Here is a 26,275-nt window from a genome sequence, read left to right as displayed (position 1 = left end):
AGGAGGTAAGTGAAAGATGAATCCACATATGGAATACCTGACATGTTACTTCTAACAGTCTATTTTCCCTTTTGCCACTAACAACAAAAACTGCATCCCTCACCCAGCACCCCCCAAGCCCGGCACCCCAAGTGGTCGCCTGGGTCACCTGCCCCTAAATCCGGTCCTGTTGCCAAGTCATGTGATTTTATTGTGAGTTGCAAGATATTTTATATCTTTCGCAAAGCCCCAGCTCTGGAGTCATGTGATTATGTGAGACTCTCGCTTGTTATATATTAGTTCCTATCCCTTGTGGTTTCAGAGAAAAGTTTGAAAACATTAATCTTAAAGGCAAAGAATGTTATGATTTACATTTACATTCATTATTTAAAAAAACCCTGCTGGTTTTTAAGCCAGTCTCATGATTTTTGAAGGCTTGGGGTTAATAATATTGGGAGGAGAGAGGGGCTTGGCCCTGTTAAGATTATTAGCAAATAAATGTGTCCACACTGCAGCAGAGAGACTTGCACTCGCGGGGCTTGAGCTCGTGCACTAAAAATAGCCGTGTGGACATTGCAGCAGGGGTGCAGGCTCGGGCTAGCCACCCGGGCACAAGCCCACCCAACTCCCTGGGTCCAAGCTCAGGTGGCACAATGTCCACCCTGGTATTCTGAGTGTGCTGGCTTGAGCCCCACGAGCGTGAGTCTGTCTACCAGGGCTGGGAGGCTCATTCGCGGCTGCAGTGGAGACGCACCATTAGAGCCCAGCTCCCGTTGAGATAGACAGGCCAGGAGAGCGCCTCAAAAGCTCCTATGCACAAATATTGTGTCCCTTCACGGGTACCAAGGGATCCCATAGACAGCAGGACAGCTGGAAGGCCCTAGGTCACCTCTCCAGGTTGCCATATCCCACTTACTGGACAGGAGGAAGCAGCCCGAAGGCTGCAGCCTACAGGCCAAATTGCTCACTACTGCTCGGTGGTGTCACCTATTCTCACTTACTGTCACTTACACCTGCCCAGAGCTGGCTATTATGTTGGGCATTTTGTGACGCAACATTTTTTAGGAAGGTAGCAACAGGGCTGCCCAGAGGGGGAGGGGGCAAGTGGGGCAATTTGCCCCAGGCCCCGGGCCCCGCGGGGGCCCCCAGGAGAGTTTTTCGGGGCCCCTGAAGCAGGGTCCTTCACTCGCTTTGGGGGCCCCAGAAAACTCTAGCGGGGCCCGGGCCCCCGGAGCTTCTTTCGCTCTGGGTCTTCAGCGGCAATTCGGCGGTGGGGGGTCTTTCCGCTCCGGGACCAGCCACTGAAGTGCCCTGAAGACCTGCGGTGGGGGGGGTCCTTCTGCCCTGGGACCCACCGCCGAAGTGCCGGGTCTTCGGCAGCAATTCGGTGGCGAGGGGCCCCCGCCGCCGAAGACCCCAGGCCCCCTGAATCCTCTGGGCGGCCCTGGGTAGCAACACAGAGGCAGCAATGAATTATCGGCTCAGCACCCCATCTCTCAACACCTGCCTTTCACCCTCTCCCCTGCACCGGCCAGCCCAGTCAGACCCAGGTTATTATTGCTCTGGGTTTAACACTTGAAATTTATATGGCAACACTTGGGTGATTTTGAACAGGAAATATTAGCAGAAGGAAATGGAAGAATTTCACTGATTATCCAAGGCAATTACAGCGGAAACTCTCTACTCTTATGATTTAAGGTGCTTCTTGAAGCTACAGCTGCTGACCTGCTAATCACTCTCCTGCATTTTGCTCTTGTGGGATGGAGGCGACAAAGGAGGAGGTGGAGATGGAAGTGATCTGAGCTTCCCTAAGGGACCTCACTGTGTGAAAAGCTTTGCTGGCAAATTCTCATCCCTCCTGTCTTTCAGACTCACAACCTAAGGGCTGGTGGGCCCAAGTGATCCCTACTGCCAAGGACACAAGAAACAGGGACAACAAACACCAAGCCTGTCTGAATTTCATATTTAAAACTCTCCAGATGAAATATTGCTGGTGGTTTTATCTCAGCCCCCCGGGTGGGGACATAGCTCCAGATGCAGGATGCATGAGTGCTGGGAGGAAAGTGACTAAGATCAGCTGGTCTGCATTGCTAGAAAAGAGTGTCAGTTTCCCCATTGATATTTTGCCAGTTCCAAGCCTTAAGAACAGGGACATTTCAGCTTTTGGAGGGCTGGAAATTTGGAGCTAGATCTACGTTTTGTGGCTTGTGCCCATTTCTACTTGAAGTTAAATGACCACTGGCATAGGCAATTCTACTACAAAGAAACAGAGAAATTGCATTCCTGGATCAGACCTGGTCCATCTAGCCCAGTGTCATACCCCTAACAGTGCCAGCACCAGCTGTTCCAGAGGTAGGTGCAAGGAACTGTGCAGTAAAAAGGTAATCTGCCACCCAGGGAAATTTTTTTTCTAGCTATAAGTGGGCATCTGCCAACCCCACCCACTCAAAGCATCTCTGAAACTGGAGTGCAACCTCACATTTTTACTGAGGGTTGATCTAAATTCAGTTGACTTTTTCTTCCTCCATTTAAAAACAAGTTTGAGTTGCCTTTCTGGTTCTGGCTGGGCAACAAAAATTGCAAAACATAACAAGAAACATCCCTTCTCCATGGTTTCAAGATCCACTTTTATAGACCCAAACAATTGGGTAAGTTTGGAGAAGTGTCCAAACTTTGGGATCCTTTCCCTGACCCAAACTTTGAAGTTCCCTGTTCACACAAACAAAAGGATTACTTTCCCAGGGCCGCATCAAGTGCAGACCACTCATAGTTCCTGTTTTTTGCAGGAGACGCTTCCTCTGCTCAGATCTGCAAATGCTTTCTGCAGCAGTCAAGCTCCAGCGCCACAGCTTCTTGCTTTTTTCTCCTTTGCTAAATCCCGGCTCCCTTAGTGGGACTTTAACCTGATTTATTTTTTATCTTTTGAGCATTTACTTTCTCATGTATAAATATTGAGTTGTGTGGGGGTTGAAGCCAATGCTCATGACAGCAGAACTCCAACTGTGTTATTTTTAAATACAAACTAAAAATTATGGGGCTCCCAAGATATTTTCCAACATCTTATTTTTTCCCTCCATTCATAAAGGACACACACAAAAATGTGGCCTCTGGCTTTGCAGAATTTTTTCATGGCCCTTAACTTGTGGTTAAAGTGAAGGAAAGGAATGATTATTTATAAATAAGAGAAATGTTCACTCCATGCATTAGGAATGCAGCCCCTGAGCTACTAGAATGCATGATAAAATATTACCTTAATAATGTACTCTGGGAGACCAACATGTAAATGGTAACAGCTGTTTTTGTGATGACCACATTACAAATGGTTGCAGCCTTGATCATTAATATTGCATTGGAACAATAACATCTTGATTTGCAGGGAGAGCTACAGTCTCTCGTTATTTCACTGAGCTGGATTGGTTCTCCTCTTCCCCTTAAAGGAAGTTAGTCACATTAAGGTTACATTTCACACTTTGCCAGCTAAGGGTTGAAAATAAAAGCCCTTAGCAAATGGAATTGCTTCACCCAGAGAGGTTTAGAAATCATTGCCCAGGGCAGGAGGCCAGAGGGGGGTTGGAAAGTGAAGATAATTTTTCTTTTAACTGGCTCCTTGAGAAAATGCTTTGTTCTATATATTATTAGCCTTCTGTCTGTGAAACAGCAGATTGGATCACTCTGTTCCTCAGTGTTCCAAACACTCTGATTGCCCTGCAGATGCCAGCTGATCAATGCCCAAGCTGAACCTCTCACTAGGCTAGATTTTGACAGAGACTGTGCCACCAAGCAGGGGCTTGAGTGGGAGTCAGACTCCTCAATGCCCCCCACAACGTACGGATTTGAACAGACACAGAGGTAAGAAGCACTGCGTACCAGAGAAGGTGGGGAGTGGCCTGACCTCCCCACAGCTGAGGTGGGGTGGGTGGTAATTTGCAGCCGGCATAGCTCAGAAGCAAAATTGTCACCCCTTGGGAAAAAGCAGGGAGCAGTGAGGAAACTAACTTCCAGAGCTACAATTCCTGCCCTGAGATGCTCCTGTGCTGGCTCCTTAGTTGAGCTCTGTCCCTCGGACGTGTTCTAGTCCATAGTGTATAGAGGACTTCAGTGTCCAAAAGATGACAGTCTAGTGTCTTTTGCCCACACTGAAAATACACTCACAATCTCAAACAACCCTCTCCCCCAAAGCCACGAGAATAACAATGAGCAAAATGTTCCTTCCCATTGTTCTGACATGTGGTCCCCCTGAATGACTGAGTCTAATCAATTCTCCTTCTGGGCCTGCTGCCTGCCTCATTCCAGCAGGGATGGGAAGGACACTTGTAAATAAGGCAAGCCTGCTGCTCAGAAGAGGAGGGAGACTTCCTGGGGAAAGATTGCATTCTGTGTTTTACCTTAATGAACAACGGTATTTATTACCAAAGACGTTTGCTCCTCAGAGTGATACACTCAGAGAATTTCATCTCGAGCTTGTTGCTTTCCCAGGTACCAAATGCTTTGTAATTGCTGCTCATAAACGCGGTGGACAGGATTGCCAAGAAAAATAGCTCCTAGCTGTAAATCTTAATAATAAAAATCAGCAGACCTTTGCTTTTCTATTTGGACACAATGCCCCAGAGAAAGTGGCACGGTATATGCCTTTTCTAATGCTCTCATTCCTCCTCCTCCCCCCCCCGCTCCAAAAATCCCGTGCAATTTGTGAAAGAGCGAGCTTCGTGACAATTTCAGGGGAAGAGGGAGGCCAGCAGCTGCCTGCTGAGGGTTGGAGAACTCGCTGGACATTTACAAGATCAGCAGTGGCTTTCAGGGCTACATTCAGAACTTGCGGCACTATGGCAGATCTGCAAATGTGCAGGTGCATGCATTGGGACTGCAGCATCAACATCAGTGGATGCAAATAGGGATTTGTGTGTGCAGACTGGGAAATTACACACTTACCTACCCATTTGTCTGTGTAGTTACCTGACTTGCAAGAACAGATATAGGATTATGCAGTTGCAATAGGTACGTGCACATATTTTACTGATCTACCCCTAATGCTGAGGTTTGAATATTTGGACCTGAAACTCACTTTAGAAAAAATCCTCTAAAAAATAGCAATGGGTGAACCTCAGTAGGTTTGGTTGAAGATATGGGATGTATCATAGGATTGATGATGGGCACAGAGTTCAAGATTTTCAACACTAGTTGTGATTGTGTGTGTGCAGTCCTGATTTCCATCAGTGTTTTCTGAAAATCAGGCTCCTTTGAGGTGTTTCCACTCAGGCATCCAAAAATTGAGGCACCGCTATTCACTTTTGAAATATATTCCAGAGGCTTCTAGTGCTAGGACACTGGCTTATGTCTGTCCTTGGACAATAGTGACTAAAAGTTGTGTTACTAGCTGATAGCTCAGGGCTCAGCAACCTTTCAGAAGTGCTGTGCCGAGTCTTCATGTATTCACTCTGATTTAAGGTTTCGTGTGCCGGTAATACATTTTAAGGTTTTTAGAAAGTCTCTTTCTATAAGTCTATAATATATAACTAAACTATTGTTATATGTAAAGTAAATAAGGTTTTTAAAATGTTTAAGAAGTTTCATTTAAAATTAAATTAAAATGCAGAGCCCCCCCCCCCGAGTGGTGGCCAGGACCCAGGCAGAGTGAGTGCCACTGAAAATCAGCTCGCGTGCCACCTTCAGCACGCGTGCCACAGGTTGCCTACCCCTGTGATAGCTGTTCATTCACCTACATGAGGTGGACACACCTCTTTTTTCTAAAAGAAGCACTTACATAACTAGCAGCATTAGCGGGCAGTCTCAATTAGTCTGTTCTACAAAAATGGTTTTTTTCATCAAAACAAAAATTTCAGTGTGAAATGTCTGATTGTGATGATTTTGGGGGCAGGTTGTTCAAAAAAACACCCCAAAATTTTGACAAAACAAAAAAAATGTTCCTTTACTTTTAAAATTTTGTCACAGGAGCAAATATAAATATCCTGATCAGCTCTACTGAATGGTGCTCTGGTGCCTAAACGTGGCCACTTCCAGGACAGAGTTGAATCACGTTGGTAAGGTAATATAGAGAAGTTTGCCCTCATTCTCCAGACTGTCCATGTTCTGAAGTTGATCAAGGATTTCAGTCTTCAGGGCTGTCAAGCCAACACCTTACATAAGAACTATAGCTATAACAACAGCTTTTCTATTGCAGTATCTGTCACATGTTATCCATACTAGTTCTCTTCCCCTTCTCCTCTTCCGCGCACACCTCTCCAGTACAAAAACTTGTGTGTCACAGCAACTTTTGAATGTCAGAAAGCTGTCTAAACTTGAGCTGACAAAAGGGAAAGCAAAAGTCCTACTCAGACAAGTTCTCCTGTCTATAATGACAGCTCAACAGACATGTGAGATGGCTCCTTTGATAATATTTAATATGGCTTGGCTATAATGATGTCATGTCATTTGCGATGATACCGAATCACTCAGGGAGGACAAAAAAAAAGTACATGGTGTGCCTATCAGCTTTGGAGTGGAATGAATTATAACTTTTGACAATGGCCACCTTATCGCCTGCAGATGTGCTCTTCATAGAATTCCCCTACAAGATTACCAGGGTATAAGAATGTAATGGTAGGAGCAGTCAATAACTCAAGGGTTATTGATTGAAACCAGCTCTTTCTTCTTTTTTAATTTATATTTTATCCATTTTTTTTACCTGTTTTATTTTTTTAGTCATTTGAGGACTCCAGGGCTCTCTCTCCTGACAAAGGCACCTACTGGGCAAGATTGGCTCATAATCAATTTATAATTTTTCCCCATTCTTTAAATTGTAGAGGTAATTCACAGAGCACTTATGAAAGTGGAAGAACCGATAGTGCTGGAGAGAGGCCAGAAAATAGAGCCAGCATGGACTGTGTAAGACGCCAGCCACACATTGCTCTGTCCATTAGTGACGGCCAGCCCTCAGTCTGTGTATGGATAGAGGAAGCACGGAGAGCTTCCCACGCTGCTATATGGCCTAGGAACAGTAACATAAAAATGACCACACTGGATTGTACTAATGGCCCACCTATCCTGAGTGACTCACTTCCCCCGCTCCATGCCTGTGTCTCCCCTCCCATCTTTGTCTGTCTTGTCTCTTTGGATGCAAGCTCAGTGGGGTCGGACCTTTCTGTCACTGTGCACATGTACAGAGCCTTGCTAAATGGGGCCTTAATCGGAATGGTGCTTCTGGAAAACAAACAGTATCACAGGACAGCGGAGCACCTACAGAGACGTACATTCACAACACGTGATGGCACGTGTGACACAGGGCTGTTCCACCCACCTCTCATGACAGAGAGCATCCACTAAACTCCAGCCCTCCATCCTCCTCTCCCTGTAGCCCACGGACATTCATTCCGTTACAGGCAGCTCAGGACTGCACTGATCACCACAGGGCCATGTTAACCTTCGTTCTGCACATCTCTCCTCATAGGTTAATTTTATAAGAACTCCATGAGCCACCGTTTTTACACCTGTCATTCCAGTTGCTTTTTTAGCTTGCGATTTTGAAGCCGGTACAGGTTGCACGGTCCCTGTAATTTGCAAGCCAAGGGACACTGTTCCTCTCTAGTCCAGTGGGTTCTTGGTTTGTTTGGTCACATGGTTCTGACTTTTCAGTGAGCTGGTAATAATTTGGCCATTACCTATGCAAATTAAAGGAGCAGATTCAGAGGGTGTGCTCTTCCTGGAGAGAAAGGCTGCTCTCTTCGAGCAGTAAGTAATAAATCATTCCAGTGTTCTTATTAAACAGCTCTTCTCACAGGCCCACCTCTCCACATGCCTCTGCCTTTCCTTGCTACGTGATCAACACTATTTATAAAACACCGTGGGAGAGATGGACAGAGGGGAAATAAAAAGGCTGGACTGCCTCTCTTTCTAATAAGGTGAGCAAATGAAATGGAACAACCATATACCAGCCGGTGTCACTAAAGCCTTGTGTGGCACATGCTGCACGGTACCTGATTAATGTTCCGCACTGGACCATGGGAGAACTTGTTTCTGAATTTCCATCTGAACTCATTAGTGACTGTATAGTGCAGGGGTAGGCAACCTATCGCCAGGGGCAGCTCTAGGCATTTTGCTGCCCCAAGCACGGCAGGCAGGCTGCCTTCGGTGGTTTGCCTGCAGAGGGTCCGCTGGTCCCGCGGCTTTGGCGGACCTCCTGCAGGCATGCCGAAGCCGCGGGACCAGCGGATCCTCCGCAGGCAAGCCGCCAAAGGTAGCCTGCCTGCCGCCCTCGCGGTGCCGGCAGAGCGCCCCCTGCGGCTTGCCGCCCCAAACACGCGCTTGGCGTGCTGGGGCCTGGAGCCGCCCCTGCCTATGGCATGGGTGCCGAAGGCGGCATGCGAGCTGATTTTCAGTGGCACTCACACTGCCCGGGTCCTGGCCATTGGTCCAGCAGGGCTCTGCATTTTAATTTAATTTTAAATGAAGCTTCCACACCACTTCTGAAAGGTTGCCGACCCCTGCTTTACTCCCCAGCCCAGAAAATGCTGCAAATGCTGAAAGCCGCACACATACTTTCTAGGGATGAAGGAGACACTGGCATGGCTACATGGCTGCCCTCCTTGGTGAGACAAGCCAGCTCCTCAGCATGCTCTGGAGGAAGCTGTATCTAACCAAGCTGCATGGTGGAACCTTCATAATGAAGTCTCTGAAACTGGGTCAAACACGCAAAGTTTGGGGGCGGTTATTGCCCTGAAAATAAGGCCAAGCTCCCTGAAAAACATGCTGAGATTTGTGATCCTGGGGCCAGAAGATCTAAGCAAATTGGGACCTATTGATAGCACTACTACAACCAAAGCAGACACACAGCCCACTTCAGCCAAGCCCAAAGCAAAGGGTTAAAACAGTCACAGAAGCTAAAGACCCAAGAATGCAAAACACCTCCCCTTTTTCTTTTTCCTGCTTCAGCTCTCTTCCTAGAGACCCTGCCTCTCCCTAGCAAACCAAACAGGTCCCCCTCCATCTTTCTGATAGCCACTGGGAAATGTAATTAATGCCCCAGCCCAGCCTCTCAGCAAATCCCTCCACTTAGCTAGTCAGCTGTAAGCCTGCCTTGAGAGCTAACTCTTTCCTTGCCAGTCTCTGGAGGAGGCCTCTATACAGACCAGGCATCTAGACACCCAACTCACACTGAGATCCGTCGAAGTTCAGCACACAAAGAGCTTTGAGGAGCTGGACTTACAAGCATTCACAATTCATTTCTGTGTTATTAATATTATTATGTGATGTTTGTATCATGGGAGCGTCCATGCAGGATCAGGCACCACTGTGCGAGGTGCTGTACAAAACTCAGACACAGCACAGTCGATTGGGAAATGTTCTTCTTTTCCCACAGAAAATAATTTTTGGTGGAAAAAAATCAAAATCTGAAGTACTTAGGATGAAAACTGAAATATTTCAGTTCTGAAATGCCTCCATGGTGCTGTTTGGGAGTCATAGTTTGGGGGCCTCATGGTCTCATTCTCCTTTGTAGACTGGGCTCTCTGTTCAGCCCACTTCTCCCTTGATGCACCATGGAACATGCTCAGGTTGAGCCAGGGTATCGTGGCAGTTGCACGGCCAGGGTGCATGCTGGTACATGTTCAACCAGCCCTCATAGAAAGGCACAGCCAAGGTTTTCAAAAGTGACTAGTTATCTGGGGGCTCTTCAGTTCTTGGGGGCTCAGCTTGGGACATGTTCAGGGGCCTGATTCTCAGCTGGTGACTGCTCAGCACTGTCCGATTGCAGCTGGATACACGGCTGCTAGCCTGCAGTGCACTCCCCTGCCAAAATGCCCCCCTGTTCTACCAAGGTACTGAAACCTTGTCCTGAAGCAGCCCCTGTAATTCTAATCCTGCACCCTTCTCCCCAGATCTGCCAATGCATCTCAGTCCCAGCCTGTGCTCCCCCGGCTATTCCAGTTTGGTGAGCCGCACCCTGCACTGGCTAGGCACTTAAACTCTGTCCTGCAGTTCAGTTTTGGGGACCTTCCTAAGCAGAGGGATGTCAGTCCTACTGAGCTGTGCCACATGAAATCAGCTAGTGGTTTTGAAGTGTGTGTATGGGGGGAAATGGAGATCAAGCCATTGGCAACCAGCAAACTCATTGCACTTGTGTCCTGAAATGGCTTTGATTGCCAACTGCTCAACGTTAAATTATCCTAGTGCACAGTCTGGCTTCCCCATGACATATTATCATCTACCATTTAGGACACCTGCTCCTACGTGTCTGCTCATCTGTATTTATACGAACACAAAATCAGAAGCACAAACAATCATGTCAGGGATAGTTTAGGGGGTGAGTTGATCCTGGCCTTCACTTGTCTTGGAGCCTGGCTAAGTCATAGGAATTTATATCTAACACAGTTTCATCTCTGTTCCTTTTGTAGCATTTAACTAAATATCTGTTTGTCTCAAGTCGTTCACTGACAGCTATGAAACCGCCAATGATTTATCAATAAACACAATGAGATAATTGACTGGAATCTCACCTGACCTTTCCTCTGCTCACAGAGAAAGGGAATTTTGTTGGTTTATCCTTCTAGACTTTCATATTATTTCCTGCCTTTTCCATTCTCTGCCATACACGAAGTTTGCTGATGGTGATTGATGATTTGCCAACAAATATAAAAAAGAAGCTAAAATACCACTGGACAGTTTAACAGCCTTTGAAATATAATGGTCTTTCTTGCTGGACATTTGCAGTAGCCACAGAGTGCCAGGAAGGTCAGATTTTAATGAAGTGGTGAGAATTAAACAGAAGATATGAAACGGAGAGGTGTCCCAGTGTCCTGAATTGACTGCACAGTGTCTGACCTCGGGAAAGGAAGAAACAATTTTGTTTATTACATTTCCAGGGCTTTTTCTCTTTTAGAGAATGAATCTGCTCTGTAGCTTCTTGGATGGGTAGTCCAGTGATCTGCCCACTAGCTTGTCACTGCTTGCAACAGGGGTATACTACCAAGTTTTGCCAGCATAAGTATTTCTGTTAGGGCTGTGAAAGAGTCACCCCCTAAGTGACATAGCTATGATAGCAAGTCCCTGCTCCCCAGGTAGATGCAGCTTATACTGACAAAAGAGGCCTTTTGCAGATTGGCTTATGTCATTTGGGGAAGTGTTTTAACTCCTTTTGCCAGTATACCTTGTGTTTCTGCTGGAGAACTTTGCTGGGTAGCTATCGGTAGCTATAGAAGACTATCCCCGGGGTTCAATGCTACATCAAGTCAAATAGGAATTGGATAAGGTGGATCTCCACTGAATCCCCACATGTTACCATTGCTGCATTGCCCCCAGTGCAGTACAATTTGGCAAGATTGGGAGCATCTGGCCAAGAAAACCCCAAGACTGGAATACCAAGCCATGCTTCAGGTCTGGATTCAGGAGCACTGACAAGACCTGTCTGGGCAGCCCAGGACTGGACTATCAGGGGGACTGCAGGGCAGGATGGACTGAGGTGCATTGAGATGTGTGTGACATCCCTAAATTGGAACCACTTTGAGACAGTCCATGTGAGAGCGCAAAGCAAGTGCCAACAGGGTGATAACTCTGTAAGGCACCCCACTGTGAGCAACCCCTGTGCACGGAGACGGCCCCGAGAGGGGGGTTTAAAATGAAGCTTTTGACAAAGTTTGAGAAATTGCCTGGAAAAGGAACAACCTCTGCCCTAGGGCACTGCAGTTCTGCTCACTTAGGCCTCCTGCTCTTTAGTTATTTTGGGTACCTTTCACAGGGGAAACAAATAAACAAATTAAAAACAATCAGTTTGGTTTCAAGCAGGGTAATTGTTTCAGGCAGTTATTTATTAATGCGGAGAAACAACATGTCAACAGACAGCGGGACTCGCTGTAGAACTAATGTTAGCAAGGCGCAGGTTATGGGTGAGGCAGGGCTGCTGTCAGTCTGCATTTGCTTAATGCTGTGAGTGTCTATTAATTACCGCTGTTTGGCTGTGCTGATCTGCTGGGCGAGTGGCCTGGGCGTTGGTGGTTCCCTTTCCTGTGCTGTGCTGATGCGCCGCTGGAGATGGCAAGGATGGGAGATGAAAAGGCGCTGGTGCTTCCCTCCCCATGGCTGCCGTCTTTAGAAAAACACTCCTGTTCCTTTAGTCTAGTCACAGCAGCTCCAATTCAGTCCAGCAATGATTGCGACTGGCGAAAGCGAGAGCAGAATGTAGCCCTATTTGCTTTTCTCTCACTGTCTTTTAAACCTTCAATGCCTCCTTTCAGTTCAAGGGTTGGATTTGTACCTCCAGCTTTGAAAGAATGTATTGCTCCCGTTGTTGGGCCGTTTTGAGATGAGGGCTTGGAAAGGCAGCATCCAAACCTTCCTGGTTCTTGCTAATCTGTGTACCAGGAGCAATGTGACTATGCAGGTCATAAACCCCCCTGGCTGGCCTGTGCCCGTTGACTCAAGCTCACGGAGCTCAAGCTAAAGGGCTGTTTAATTGCAGTGTAGATGCTGGGACTGGGGTTGGAGCCTGGGCCTAGAGTCCTGTGAGGTGGGGGGGTCCCAGAACTCGAACTGCACCCTACCCCCAATGTCTACACTGCCGATAAACAGCCTGTACCCTGCAAGTCCAACTCAGCTGAGCCAGGCCAGCCACATCACAGGGCTTTTATCCCCATGTAGACACACCCTAAGAGAACCTATGGTGCTGGGTGAAAACCATGCACAACTCAGTGACTTTAGATTTTTGACCTGAAACAAGGCTCAACCTGCTGGCTTTGGCTGCTTTACTCCATGGGTGCAAACATCACAAAAACTGACCCTCAGACTCTGGCTCACCTGAACCCCTTGAAAGTGAAACCACTGAGTTTTGCATGAGCCCAAGTACCTAGCAGTAGAATTACCCACAGCTGTTGTTCTCTGCGGCTGTGCTTACTTTGCAGATGGAGCAGTGGGGCCTCTTGTCCTTTGAATGTGTAGTTGGTGAAATAAGCTCCAGTGTCCGACTTGAGAAGAATCTGAATCCAGTTAATAATATTATTATTTGAAATATGCAGCTCTGCTCTCAGTCTCCCTTCTCCAGTGACCTAGAGGCTATGTGCAGCATTCTCTGTCTACACTAACCCTGGATGCAAGAGAGCAGGAGCTGGGTTTTGATCTCAGTTCCGCTAGGGTGAAATCCAGAGTAACTCCATTGACCTCAGTAGAGTTATCCCTATTAATGCTGGTGTGAGCCCAGAATCTAGCCCAGACCTCAGAACTGGACTTGAGCACTATGCAGCGTCAGGACAGCCCAACTGCATCACTTGTCTAATATAATCGGAAAGTCCACGTTTTCCCAAAGGGGTGGGTCCTTTCCTGTGGCTTATGGACCAAATTCGTCCCCAATGTATCTACTGATAGTGATGGAATTCATCCAGGCATGGACTTGGCCTGTGGTGCTTCAGAAATTGTTCCTATCTGTCCTGCAGTCATTTCGTGATGATAGCGATAGGGAAGCAAGGCTGGTAAAATACAAACTTTCCCTCGGCATGACATGTGTCAGCGGCAGACACAGCAAATAAATCCATTTTAATGGAATTATCCATTTCAGTTCCCAACTTAATTGAGCTTTGCCCTGTAACTTAGCACAAGAGTGCCTCTGTTAATTAACCCCATGCAGGCTACAGTGTTTTACCAGCACTTACACACATATTCAAAGTTTGAGAACCGATATCTGTGCAACATGATTTCTCCTGGCTTGAAAAATCGACTTTCTCCTGGTGAAATGTGCCAATTTTTATTCAGCTGAGCTGGGTCTGAAACTGTGCAATGGTGAAGTGAGAGGTGAAGCTGCAGACTCTGTCAATTGCTATTTATTAGAAATTGTGGTTGAGTTTTGTTACTCTCGGGGTTTTATAATGTAGAACGAAACCCACACAGAGTAAAGGATTCTTGGAAAATCAGGCCTCCATCAAGCTGAGATGTGCTCCTGTTTAAATTTCTTGTCTGCCTTTTCGCTTGATTTAAAGTTACAATGCGGTGATAAAAATCATATCTATTTTTACAAGTTCTGATCTCCAAATGCCTGAACTAACGTTTAAAATTGGGTCTCTTGTTCACCACTTGCACTGCTTGTTTACATCCTGCATTCCACTCCAATTATGACATGAGACTTGTCAGCTCGACCTTCTGCAACTGTATAATAGATTTTGCTTTCTGGTTCTCATGATGCTGTCTAGAGTGAGAGTTTACTTTTACTCATAGTAAAGAGCAGCTTGTATTTGCACTGCCCTGGAGTGGACCCGGGAGCCAGCAGTGACTCTGAGAGGGGCTCCCCACTTACTCCATAGAGGAAATTTGCTACTGGTATGGGCCAACAGCACTGGACCATGTTTCATTCCTCCCACTCCCCACTCACCTGTGTGGGAGAGGGAGCAATGGCCCGTGGAACTTGCTGTCCCCCGTGTGCCCTGAGATGCCCCAACTCGAGCACAGTTATGCGGAAGAGTGAAGATGCATTGTAATGACAATGCAGGAGAAACTCAGCACCCAGCATGTGTTGTGCAGCCTCTTCTGCACACGATCCACAGAGAGTGTCAGACTGTTACAGCCCCTACCGGCTAAGACTAGACTCCAGCTGCAGCGACTCATGCTTTCAACATTGGAGGTCCCCTTTCAATACCACGTTTATCAGCCTAAGTGGTCACCGACACACGAGCAGGTAATGCAACCCATGATTTTGCCTTTACATGGAAAAGTTCCTCAAACTGGAGAGCCACTTTCTCAAAGATGGTATCACATGCACTAGGGATCTGCTAAGCCCCAGGAAGTCCAGCCATTCACTTAAGTCAATGAGGACACGTGGTTTAATTAACTCAGCAAAAATTCCTCCTTTCTCTTTCCCACTTTTGCTATTAATATTTTTTCACTATCTGATAATGCAGCATAGCTAATTCTTTCTGGCTTTATAATGAATGGCACTGTAATGAAAAAAGGTGAGGGATGCTTCAGGCAGCTTTTAATTATCCTACTGAGCAGGTAAAATAACTTTATTCTTTGCTTTCCTTCCCCCCACCCTTACTTAGCACTGAATGGTAGAGCGTGGTACCTTGTTTTCTAAAGACAGTGAACATACACTGCCGTTTGCCATTTTCCTGCTGTAACTGAACAGGGAGTTTATAGCTGGGTGGTTCATTCTCATTGGCTCCTCTTGCATGTAGAATGGGAGAATGCCCAGATACAATAGATATGGCCCTCAGTCAGCAAGTTGCTTAAACACGTGTCTAACTTTAAGTAGGTGAATATTCCTATTGAAGTCAATAAGACTACGCGCACACATTAAAATTAGGCATGTGCATAAGTACTTTGCTGAATCAGACCCTAATCAGGCCAGATCCTGGGGGCCTCACTCAGACCAAATTCCCATTGGCTTCAGTCAACTTCACTGACAGCAGCAGGAGCTGCAAATAATCGTGTAAGACCCGCAGAGGGTGGTCCAGGGTGTATACATTGTTAGGCCAGATCTTCCCCTGGTGTAAATCAGCATAGATCCACATTCTTGTAGCCAATCTTGTAATACTAACTAAAGATGTATCAACGAAGACAAAGAAATGAGGGTTATTGACAAGGTGAAAGCAGGTGAACGTACAGACACAAATGAGACACAGTCTTAGGTTCCAAAAGGTAACAGTTGCTGCTATAATTTGTGAGCTCCGTATGTCCTTTAGAGCTAACCTGACCCAAGCCACTTGGGGATCCCTTGTTATGCTTAGAAATATTGCCCTGGCCAATATTCCAAGCAGCACAGAGATCACAATTCCTCCTTGGCAGGGGTTTTTAACCCCTTCTCCCAGCATTCAAGCTGTGATGAGAGGAGGACTTGTGCAGGTTCCCTTTTCCTGAATGGGGGAATCAATCAACAGAGCCGTTTGTCCCCTGATGTTCCACAATGATTTGTCTAGTGTCTACAGGCCTTCTTTTGTTTGGGGGGGGAGAGGACACCTCTTGTGGCAAGCTAGCATTTTACACTTGGTAATGCTTCTCCCCTGACTGTGGGGTTTTAGAGTTTTAGCAAACACCTTTACAGTTACAGAGAAGACACTTAGCTTTTACCGTATACCATGGGATACAGATGTTATAAGTAAGATTAATACATGCAGCATCCTACAAGCATTTCATAAACGCAAAAACACATTCTTGTAGCTCTAATATCTATTTTAACAACACTAGCGCACAGGTGAGCCCGGCAGGCTTCCAGCTACACATTTGTCAGTGTGCACTGAGACCTAGGGGCCTTGGCATGAGCTGGCACCTGGTCTGCCAGCGTCACAATCATAACAACCAGCTTGTTACACGAGTAAAACTTCTGAGTTATTAGACACTGACCCCTACTGTGTTGAAGCTCTGGTTTCCCAAATTGGGACATTATGCCATCCACTTATCCCTGCTGCTCGTGCAGAATCAGAAAGTTAACAAATAAATCGGATATTTACAAGGCCCTGTGTTTATAACAGCGTCAGCAAATCCATAAATCAAAAGCAACTCATACTGAAACTTCTTTGCAGTAAATCACAATCCTCATCTTATAAATAAGGCATCTCAGATGCTTATCGATCACACCGACTAGTAAATCAACTGAGTTTCTATGGCAGGGGGAGGAGGGGAAGGGAAGGAATTTGGCAACCTGCCCCAATGTTTATGAACCGAGCTGGGGCATCTGTCCAGAAATGGATGGGGAGTTAAAGTAATCAGAAGTAGTAATTTGTTTTTAATTTATTTCCCTGGCTTTTATATATTACAGTACATCCTGCACCAAGGGTCGGTCACAGGATGGCTTAGCAACTCACTAAAACACCCTCCTGGAAGAGGATTCTAGTACTTGGGGTTGTTATAGCAATTTTATACATTCTTCCCTTGCGGGTTCCTAAAACCCACTCAACACAGTGTTTCCCCTGAGCTCCTGCCAGTGACTTAACTCCGTTATTTCAACAGTCCCATCTGCCCCTCTTGCAGATGTGAAAATAGGAATAAGCTGCCCTTTGGGAGAGCTGAGGAAATAAATCTCACACCAACTGGGCAAGGGGCTTCAGATTCTTAACTGGAGAGTCGTCTTTTTCTTGTCCCCCCTCTAAGTGCTGCCTTCAGAGCCAATCTCTAACCACTACAGACCAGGATGAGGCCTGATGTGGGGGGAACATTGTCCTACAGCTGCTGCAGCGGGGTTCTTACACCTTCCAGTGAAGCTGCTGGTGCTGGCCATTGTCAGAAGGAGACAGAACGCGGGGCTAGGTGGGCCAAGGGTCTGACCCAGTCTGGCAATTCCTTTGCTGCTATGGTCCAGGCTTTCTGTCCTTCTTGGCCCCTGGTATAATTACTGGTGACTGTTGATCACTATGGCTTGTGCACTCACTTGGGTACCATGTGGCAAATGATTTCCTCAAGAAATAGGAAGGGGCGGCTCTATGTATTTTGCCGCCCCAAGCACGGCAGTCAGGCGGCCTTTGGCGGCGTGCCTGAGGGAGGTCTGCCGGTCCCGTGCCTTCGGCGTACCCACCGCCGAATTGCTGCTGAAACCGCGGGACCGGCGGACCTCCCGCAGGCATGCCGCCGAAGGCTGCCTGACTGCTGCCCTCATGGTGACCGGCAGGCCGCCCCCTGCGGCTTGCCACCCCAGGCATATGCTTGGAGCAGTGGTACCAGGAGCCGCCCCTGGAAATAGGCACCAGCACTGTTCCCTCACAGTATTGGTTACCTTGGGGAAGAGCTCTCTGCACAACCAGGAATGCTTGGTGGATTCCCTCCTCCGTGGGATTCATGGAGCTCTTGTGCAAGAAGCACCTTGTGAGATATTCAGTGCTCTGCTTCTCACAGAATCTTGCTTTGCATGGGTCTTGATGGCCTATATTTTCCCCCTGGGGAATGGGTATATTCATCTCAGGCTCACTCCTACAAGACACTGAGCAAAGTATTTAGACACGTGCTTAAAGTGAGGCATGTGCTTAAGTCACATTGACTTCACATGCTTAAGCACTTTGCTGGGTCTGGGCCAGTGGAGTCAGCATTTCACAGGATTGCGCCTTTAGGCTCTGACTCATCAGTTCAGCCTTATTCAGCCCAGCACTTAAGCATCTACGTAACTCTAAGCACTCCATGAAGTCACTGGGACTTGGGCAGGTGCTTAAGTTCTTTGCTGGATCAAGGCCCTTGGAAGTATTTCAGTGTCCCCTGGAGACATAAGCTCCTTACTGTACACGCATTCGCTATCGACGGGGACCCTGAATGCTGCTGGGATGGAGCAATGGCCTGTCCAATGCAGCACACCATGAGAAAAGGAAACCATGCAAAGCTGTGCAAAGGCAAGGAGTCGCTTAAAGCACCCCTCCCACCCAGGGCTGGTGCTCTGCATTCCACAGAGTGATGTGATCTCCCTGGCTTAAGAGCACATTTAACTTTGTTGAAGGCTGTTTTGGCGATTTGAGCTTTGAAGTGGAATTCATAATCTCCTGCAATGACCCATGAAAATAGCCACATTACATGGTTTCCCACTGAACATTTCTTTATCATGGCTAGTGTGGAGTTCTTTCTTTCTATTAACTGTATGGCTCCCATTCTTAGAAAACGGAGGGACCAGCCAGTATCTCCCTATTTCTATTTTTCCCTCTCATTGTACTTATCAGGAAACCGAGGCACATAGAGGTGAAACGACTTGCCACAACTCATACAGAGAGTCACACTCAGGGCTTGTCTGCACTTGCAGTGCTCAGCAGCTGCCATGCTTAGTGAAAATGCTACCTACACTGACGGGGGAGCATCTCCTGTCTGCATTGGTACTCCACCTCCCCAAGAGCTAGTAACTATGTCACTGGGAGAAGACGTCCCATCAACATAGTGCTGTCTACACCAGGAGTTTGATCGGTACAATTGCTTCACTCAGGGGCGTGGCTTTTAGTAATTTTACCAACATAAGTTTGTAGTATAGACCAGGGTTCAATAGCACAGGTCTCCTAAGTCCCAGTCCTGTGACAGCTTCTGCTGTCAAAGTCCTCCAGCTTCCCCCAATTATTCAAACCTTACGAGCACATTAGATTATTGGTTTTCCTGCTTCCAGTCCCAAATGGAAATGTAACATGGACAGTCTCCATGGTGATATTTTTGCTGGCAGGAAGTGAATTTTTTCCCCTTGTGAAAAATGTTGATGAAAATATATTTTGTCAAAAATTTTCTCAAAAGTTTTTTGGGGTTTTTGTTGAAAAATCAAAAACATTTTCAACAGCCAAAACCCAAAATGTTTCAGATTTCAGGGTTTCAGGTTTTTAAATGAAAAGCTACACATTTTGGATTAAACTGATTTTTTTTCTTCATAAAAATTTCCATTTGATCAAAAAGAAATTTACCAAAATTTTCAACCAACTCTGCTTCCCTATCTGAGTACAAGTTTAGGCCATTGAAGTCAATGGACTATTCATAGTGCATAAAGTTAAGCAGATGCATGAATCTTCACAAGATCAGGGCTTAAATGTACAGAGAAAAGCAACAGGGACCTGTAGCACAAAAATCATAATCATTAAAAATATTATGTGAGTATCTTCAATCAATAGAAAGTACCCATCAGTGCTGAGAGATTACAGGGATGGGCACAATATAAATTTGATAGACGAGTTAGTAAAAAATGGGAACACTTTTCACAACCATTTTCTTCATTAAAGTCAACAAATTTTTTCATTGAAAAATCATAATTTGGAACATTTTGGCCAGCTCTAATAGATAGAAAGATAGAAAATATTCAGGGCTTGTTTCCGATTGCTTCATATTTGACCTGACCTGGTCATCCTTAGCACATAAAGCTCTTTTCTTAAGAACTATCTCTTCTAGGATGCCTACAGAAGATTGCCATATGACAATCGCTTGGCAAATGGGACCTAATTCAAAGCCTGTTGAAGTCCATGTGAGTCTCTGCAATGACTTCCATGTGCTCTGGATTAGTCAGAGGTAATTATTTTTTAACTGAAAATTGTTCTTTTTAAACATTGACACATTTTTCACGCAAAGTTGTCGGTTTGTGAAATTTTTGTCTATTTTTTTCATTCATTGTCATTTTCCGTTTTCAAAATAGGCGGTGTTTTTGAAACAGAATGTTTAATGTTTGAAATAGGCTAATCGCAATTCCCTGGATGTGAGAAGGGTGACCAAAACTCATTTTCTAAACATTTCTTATTTTGAAAATGGAAAATGATCAATAGATATTGTCAATTTAAAATTTTGAAAAAAAAAAGTCCAGAGAAAACATGTAAAAAAACAAACAAAAAAAGGAAATGAAAATGACTTTTAAAATATTCACACAATTTATTTTCATTTTTTGATCAACTCTGCTATTAAATATGCAAAAACCCTCTTGCTTTACTGTTACCTCATTATATCATGAAATACATAAGATTGTCTTCCCACCTCTACACAGCCCCTACTGTGTGTGTCACTTACCTGTTGCATCTTATCTTGGACTGTGACCTCTCTGGTCCAGATACTGTCTTTGTATTACTTGCTTGTACTGCGCATAGTACAATGAACCACATTACTGACGGGAGTTCCCTAGGAACTAAGAAAATAGAAATCAATAAACACATAAAGATGAACTAATAATAAGTTGCTCAATCACCATTGCAGGAGGTATATCTGAACACATTTTTAGCCAGACCAGCTGGCTGCAACATGGACAGCATTTATGAAAAAGGCTACTAGACTCTGGCTGGTCATATGAAACCACTCATCCTTGATTTCCCTCCCCTCTTCCTATTTTCAGCTGGGGTCCCTCCACTTCGGTCCAGTCCTCACCCCAATGTGTCTATTGATGACCATGGGATGGATACGGCTGCTGATCCTGAGGATTATCCCAGCTGGGGATTTATTCCCTAAATCGGCAGAGAGCTTGGCAGGGCCAGGAAAGACGCGGGTGATTATTTTTAGTCTCTTGTTCCTCTGACTGGATTGTGCATCACAAAAGAATGCTAATGCTCAGTGTCTTTATGAAAGAACTCGAGTTCATCAGCTTTGCAAAGAAGTGAAATTAAATCAAGATTTAATTGGGATATGCATGTTTTATTCATGGTACTATCCGCAGGAGAAGCCAGACAGCTGAAGGTAAAGAGGAAAAAAAAATTCTTTTGAAAAGTTGTTTCTCTCTGATTAAATAGAGATAGTTTCCCACTTCAAAGGAAGTGCTTCTTTAATGTATTTTAAATGCTTGAATGTGCATGATGCCTCTGTGCATAAGGCTGACAAGAGCAACATGGGCCTTCTCCCATTCCTTCTTACCATGGCCTCTAAAGCAGGTTTTCTGCCCCAGAACAGCATGCGTGGAATGGCCTGCAGCAAGTCAAAAGTGCATTCAGCTTTTCAATGGCTTTTGTGTACAATGGCAGAGAGGCTGGGCCAGACTCCTTGAGATCATAAAAGAACCCAGCCGAACTTTTGTCCCAGTCTTAAATGTTTCCAAAAGCACAGCTCTGCTCTGCAAACAGACTCTGTGAAAATGGCACCTTCTTACTGCTCCCTTTGAATGATCTCTGAGTCTGGGCCACTGACTAAACTCACACTCCCATTTATCCTGAGGAGCCAGCACTGGTAAGAGAGAGGAAGCGGGGTTATGTCCATTCTTGTGCATCATCAATAGAATTATTTACTCAGTTCCAACTGGACTCTTGTTGCTGGCTATAGAGTTTGGCCAGGAGGTGTCACTGAGGTCATAATTAAAAGACAAGGGGGTTGTACGGTAGTTGCTGAGGGGCTAATTTGACCTGAATAATCTCTCTTCCTGGTGGCACATGAAAAAGGCAGAACCCAGCTTGACTTTCAGATTGTAGGCTGAGTTGGCATGGCTGGCAAGGTTATGTGGTAAATAAGCAAATACTCTGGCCCAAAGCTGTGAAGCTTTGCCTCCTCAGATAAAATCAGAGCTCCAGAATGTAGTGGGTGGAGTGCGTGAAACCTGGGACCACCTCACCTCACCCTGGGCCCAGTTCTCCATTATGCCCCATACCTTGTGTCACCATTGACATCAGGGCAAAGTCATATTCCCATGAAGAACACCCACTGTGCATTCACTGTTTGTCAGAGGGTGGTGATGGATGGCAGGAGAGAGATCACTTGATCATTACCTGTTAGGTTCACTCCCTCTGGGTCACCTGGCATTGGCCACTGTTGGTAGACAGGATACTGGGCTGGATGGACCTTTGGTCTGACCCAGTACAGCCATTCTTATGTTCTTGTGTCAGTGCCAGGTAGTGGTGGCTCAGGCCTTGGGCATACAGAAGTCTATAGGTGTTTGAATATGTATGCAACATGCACAGGGCAATCAGTAAAAAGCTCAGGAGTGAAACTGCATGCAGGCGCTTGCTCTTTTTTCCCCTGTATTGTCTAGGATTAGTGCTAATAATGTTGGGGTGATGGACACATCTGCTTTGGTCTGCCTTGAGCTCTGTCAAATGTACAGACTTGGATTACAGTACAATCATGCTGAGTGAACATTGCTAATGTGGCTGCGATTTCCCCGCTCCCCACCTTCACATTTTAATGTAAACGCTGCAAGACCTGCTTTATTTTTACACATTATATTCTTGTTAGCAAGAGTGGGGAACAGGAGGCAAACACAGCAGTGAGATGGGGGAAAGGGGAAGCTAGACATGGCACAACGGCTGAAGAAAGAGTGAAATGGAAGAGTGTTTGTAGGTTACAGTGGGGTGAAGCAAAAGGGGAAATGAAAATAGGTAGGGGAGCATGGGGGGGAGAGATGAGGGAAAGAAAATGAAGCCTATCTAACTACGTTCATTTGGACTCTGCTTCATGAAAACACTACCCAGGGTCACTGGGATTTGAACATACTCAAAGTTAAGCACATGCTTAAATGTTTTCTTGAATAGGGATGGACATAAGTGCTTTCTTACCTGCACCCATCACCGTGTTACCTGAGTGCCTGAATTTGGGATGCACTGGACAAAAGGCTCCTTGAGAGCTTTGGAGAAAAGGTTGATGTGCATGAACCCAGGGCTCTGCTGGGAAACGCTCCTCACCTCTTCCTCTCCTGCTGCTTGTGTCCTCGTCAGTTCAGGTGCTGGATGCACATGGGAAATGCATCCACCAATGATGATACAGGTGACGGGACCGAGAGCGGCAGAATTAGAGTAGGGGACTAGGAGACACCTGGATACAGCAGGTAGAAAAGTGATGGGACAGGAGGAAGGGGAAGAATCTGGCTCAGACATGGGGATAACACCAGCGATGGCGTGCACAGGCACACACACACACACACACACACACAGAAAGACAGAGCCAAGTGAAGGGGGAACATAACACAGGAGAGGCACAAAAGCAAGACTTTGAGGATACAGGGAACTTTTTGCTTCCTTTAAAATTAAAATCCGTAGTTAACCTATTGCAGCACTGCAGCTTGTACGGTGGGGGAAGCTAATCTATACTGCAAGGTTTGTGCCATTCCAGGTGGGAATTTTTGCATAAAGGGCCTATTGTTCATTGGCTGTGCCTGGCAAAAACTACAATTGGGGGAAAAAAAAGCGACAACTTGTGCCCTTCAGAAGCAGCCCCTTTGCATTCGCCTTCTCGTAAAGCTGCTGCCTTGGGAATCTCAGATCTTTGTTAAGAAAAGGACATGCAAAAGAAACATACGTTCTCTGGGAGACTCATTACTCAAACGGTTCCAGACCCAGCGAACGAGTGGCGGTGACTTTGGAAGATGAACAATCTTATCTCCTGGGTGAAAAGGACCATTTGTTGTTTACTGTCCAGGAGAGAAAATTCACAATAGACACGAGGGGAACTTGGAGAATAGCTAAGCAAAAGTCGCTGAATGAGCTGAGAAGGAAAAAAAAAATCCTGCGCTGAACCAGTGACATGTATTCAGATGAGACACAAACTCTTCCCCAGTGCAAAGCTAGCAAGGTGGAGCTAATTAAAAAACAACCATCTTCTTGTCAGTCATGTTTGAGTGTCATTTTCTGGCTAGTTCAGTTTGTGACCCAACATAAACAGGGCCTAGGCAGTTCCTCCCGGCCCCTTCCCCAGCCACACAAAGAAGTAGAGAAAGATCTGCCTGGAAATTCATTCTGTAGCTGTTATTACAAGTAACCCATGAAACCCACCTTAAGATACCACTCCAGCATGAGGCTGGTTAAAATGACTCTAACGGAACTTTAGGATACAAAATTGGGTTTTCAATTAAATAAATTGCACAAAGAGTGTCGGCTTTTCATGGAAAACTTTGGGGTTTTGGTCAAAATATGTTGGCTGAAAATGGGAGTTACGGAGCACCCTGCGAGTTGTAGTTTGCGTCTCATGTCCCCATTCTCCTTTAAGGGCCAAGATCCCCAGCTGGACCCCATCTCCCATAATGGAGCACAGCTCGGGACTCCACAATGCACAGCTTCCCCTCACCACGAGTTCAGTTTGGGGCTGAAATATTTTGGTTTTTGAGGTTTTCAGTCAGGGAGTGTCTGGGGTCTGAAAGCATTGGCAGCAATGGCTTAGGGAAGGCTGCCCGGGAGGGTTTCTATTGGATTTCTAGGCAACTATTGTTGCATAATTGCTTGTTTAGTTTGGAGATTGGAATGCCAAATCCTGGTTCACCCAGGGCATCAGTTAGTTGGTCTCTGTGGTGTCTGGAGGAGACATAGTCCAGATTCCAGAAGAGATCAAGGCTGGACAGAGGCATGAAATTTGCTGGCATATCTTTAATCAAAAGAGATTTTACATCCCCCCACTGCTGAATGGCGTCTATTAATGATAAAAGTTCCTGTGGTTTATAATTACCAGTTTGATGAGTTCACGAGTTCTCTGTTAATTATTATAATTAGCTTTCACTCAGTGAGAATACAGGAGTTTAACAACAATATTAACAATGGGAGGACTACTATCAAGAATTAACTACAAAGACCTGACTAGAAAGATTTCTTTCTGACTGCCAGTGAGACTTGTTAATGAACAAGAACCCTGATCTTTTTCCTTCAGTCTTGCTTAACTCAGCAACTGGCTTGAAAGGTGTTCAGAGAGTTAAAAGCAATAGTTTTGTCCACATGTTAAAGTGCCAGCATTGGAAATATGAACCAACCCTTTGCTGCTTAAAATAGGATTGATCTTTAAACCAGTAAACATGAGGAAATTATAAGCTAAGGATGCCACAGACCACCTGGCACTTAAGAGAAAGTTGCTTGCACTCAGTTTGCTCAGCTCAGCATTTTAAAACCTTCCCCCGAAGAGTGCCACGTTTTGCCACGTAGCTGCTGTGAAATGGCCATGTGTATAGATACAGCCCCCCATGGGCCTCTTTGCATCTGCCTATGCTGTTGGGTCGGCATACTCTGCCAACTCTGCCCAGGGAGCGATTTGGGATGGGTGGATCTGCAGGAAGGAGAGAGGAAGAGGAGGCATAGTGAGGGCAATCCTGAGCTCTGGCCATCCCCTTGGGGATGCTGTAGCAGGCAGAGGGGCCCAACGTGGCTGCACAGCCCCAGAATGGGGGCAGTGGCCTGTCCTCAATCCCAGGGGTAGCCCTGACACCAACAGGGGGATGAATTTGCCCCTCGTGCTTAGGAAAGGAACAGAACTGCACCACTGGTCAGAGCCAAGCAGGGAGCAACATGATACCTGGTGCCAGTGCACCTACATGCAATGCCCCATCTATCCTAGTTCTGAATCCCATCTTCAGTAGCCCTGGGCCCTAACACCGCTCTGCTAATGTAACAAATTCCAATCCATGTGCACTCGGGGATCTGTCACCTTTTCATCTCTCCTCCTACATCCTTTAGGGATGTAATCCACCCTGGCCTTGACAACCACACAAACGCCTCCCTGGCTCGTGGTTACATTGGGTATCTGGGGCTGCCAGCACGGTGGTGGAATTTTGGGAAGGCCTGCCCCTGGGGCAGCATTTGCAGGAGTGATGTGACAGAGATGGGCAATAGGTGTTAAAGGAGTTCAGTGAGTGTTACTGATGGAGGTAACACCTTTTCGGCTGGTATTCTGTTCCCAGGAACCAATGGCTTTCACTGTAATAGTGAAGAGATGGGGCCTCATCTTCCCTGCAGTTACACACCAGTTTAACTCCCACAGCTAAAATGGAGTTACTCCTACTTTACAAACGCTGCACAGGCCACCTGATACAATGACCACTAAGGCAATGGAACTCCCTTATGGAATTCAGTGGGCTTTGAGTCAGGCCGTGTGTGAAAACAGAATCATAACAGCATTCACCTCTCACTTACACCACATTTACACCAGTGAATTGCACTGATTCACTGGAATGACCCCTATTTACACCGGTGTGAGTGGAGGAGAATTGGGCCCAGTGAACATATTTTTATATGTATAT

General features: G+C 46.0%; 1 long non-coding RNA gene across 1 annotated transcript in view; it reads left to right on the top strand.

The window, feature by feature from the left end:
* The first annotated feature begins 1,685 nt into the window (after positions 1-1,685).
* Positions 1,686-26,275, top strand: part of LOC123354920 — an 87,920-nt gene continuing 63,330 nt past the window's right edge. Inside the window, exons 1-2 of the long non-coding RNA XR_006574965.1 lie at positions 1,686-2,331; positions 3,691-3,828. This is a non-coding gene — a long non-coding RNA (uncharacterized LOC123354920). The remainder of the gene's footprint in view (positions 2,332-3,690; positions 3,829-26,275) is intronic.

Source organism: Mauremys mutica, chromosome 22 (assembly GCF_020497125.1).
Source record: "Mauremys mutica isolate MM-2020 ecotype Southern chromosome 22, ASM2049712v1, whole genome shotgun sequence".
NCBI classification, from domain to species: Eukaryota; Metazoa; Chordata; order Testudines; family Geoemydidae; genus Mauremys; species Mauremys mutica.
The sequence above is the reverse complement of the archived record's forward strand: the minus strand, read 5'-3'. Positions and strand labels throughout refer to the sequence as shown.